This window comes from Priapulus caudatus, unplaced genomic scaffold (assembly GCF_000485595.1).
Source record: "Priapulus caudatus unplaced genomic scaffold, Priapulus_caudatus-5.0.1 Scaffold2187, whole genome shotgun sequence".
NCBI lineage: Eukaryota > Metazoa > Priapulida > Priapulimorpha > Priapulimorphida > Priapulidae > Priapulus > Priapulus caudatus.
In genome coordinates this window covers 36,741-38,871 of record NW_014579248.1, presented here as the reverse complement: position 1 = coordinate 38,871, position 2,131 = coordinate 36,741, and positions in this window count along the sequence as shown.

Below are 2,131 nucleotides of genomic sequence, written 5' to 3'. Positions count from 1 at the left end.
TATATATATATATATATATATATATATTCATGGGCGGGGGGGGGGAGGGTACGCACCACGTTTCTTGTCCGGTGATGTGCTCATCAGTGTGTGTGTGTGCAGCAGCTCCAGTGAAGCCAGTCCCAGTGTCTGCTGCTTCAGGCGAGCCTTACGCGCAGCGTTCTTCTTCGGCCGGCCGACCTTCTTACGCTGACCGTTGTTTCTACGCGCCGCCGCCGGCAGCTTCTTACCGCTGTCCGGCGTGTCCAGCTTAACGATGATCTGTGGTGACGACTGTTGGTGACAAACGGTCATCACATCGTGACATGATACGACATTAATCGGTCACATGATAATTAAGACATTAAAATATGTGACGCACGCACGCACGCACGCACTCAGGCAAGCACGCACGCAAGCACGCACACACGCACGCACGCACGCACGCACGCACGCACGCACGCACGCACACACGCACGCACGCACTCAGGCAAGCACACACGCAAGCACACACGCACGCACGCACGCACACACGCACGCACACACACACACACCACTGCTGCCCTCCTCCTCCTCGCACCTCATGTATCTCGGGCACGTTGTCCTGGACTCCCCTCCCCTCCCTCCTCCTCCCCTTCTCTAGTACTCTATGGCGCGCTATCTGTTTAGACTCCTCCCTCCCTCCTCCTCCTTCTCACGTACCTCAGGCGCGCTATCTGTAGACTCTCCTCTCCTCCCATCCTCCTCCTTCTCTCCCGACTCAGCGTACATGTCCCCTCTCCCCTCTGCCTCACGTCCTCAGGCGCGCTATCTGTAGACTCTCCTCTCTCAGGCGTTAGTTTCGGCGGCGTGGTCGTTAGCTTGTTCCACTTCCGTCTCGTCGTCGGACCGAAATCCCACTAAAACACGAACACACGAGTCAGAGTGACGGGCGACAGACCTCCATCTTACAGAGCAGCCACCTCTAGCAGAGCAGCCACCTCTACAGAGCAGCCACCTCTGCAGAGCAGCCACCTCTACAGAGCAGCCACCTCTACAGAGCAGCCACCTCTACAGAGCAGCCGCCTCTGCAGAGCAACCACCTCTAGAGAGCAGCCACCTCTACAGAGCAGCCACCTCTACAGAGCAGCCACCTCTAGAGAGCAGCCATCTCTACAGAGCAGCCACCTCTAGAGCAGCCACCTCTACAGAGCAGCCACCTCTACAGAGCAGCCACCTCTACAGAGCAGCCACCGCAAGATCCGGGGAGAGTATTGCGCAGTGGAGCGAGGCGACGTCGTCACAACAAATCACAGGCAGTTTTAGGGCAAGTCCAAGAGTTTGGGCACGTTACGTATGGGACATTCAGAAAGCTTAACCCTCTGAAAAGCAATTAAGATAGTCACTGATTTTACTGTTTTTTTAATCCAATGTTGGACATCTGCAAGGAGAAATTTAAATATTGTATTTATAAATGAAATATGAAATATGTAATTTAAAAAAAGCATCCTCATAACGTTATTTCGCGTCCGGAGAGTTTCCTCCCTGGGAGATATCGACGCCCGCGAGGCGCTGTGCGATCGCCGTGGCAACGATGACTCACCAGCTCTCCGTTGAGCGAGACAGAGTCTACGGACTGGGTGAAGTCTCGGGAGTCGAGGGAGTTAGCGTTGGACGTGTCGACGTCGGTGACGCTCGTGGAGCGTGTCAGCGCACCGCCGTGGCTCGGCAACACCACACGCTGCTCCGTCGATGTGAGCGGCGGCGGCAGCAGCAGCAGCTCATCATCCTGCTGCTGCTGCTGCTGCTGCTGCTGCTGCTGCTGCGGGGGCGACAGGGGCGCTGCGGCGTTGTTCTCCTTGTCCTTGATGGCGTGTGCTGCGGAGGCGTGAACGGACCAGCGGTGGTGCTTTGGCTTGCGTCGCGCGTTGCGCTGTCGCGTGTGCGACCGCTCGTCAGTTTTCTGCATCAGTCCGTTGCTCTTAGCTTTCTCCTTCAACCAGTTCATGCGGCATTCACGATCATACTCATCCTGTAAACCATAAACACACCATCATCATCATCATCATCATCATCATCATCATCATCATTATTATTATCATCATCATTATCATCATCATCATCATCATTATTATTATCATCATCATTATCATCATCATCATCATCATTATTA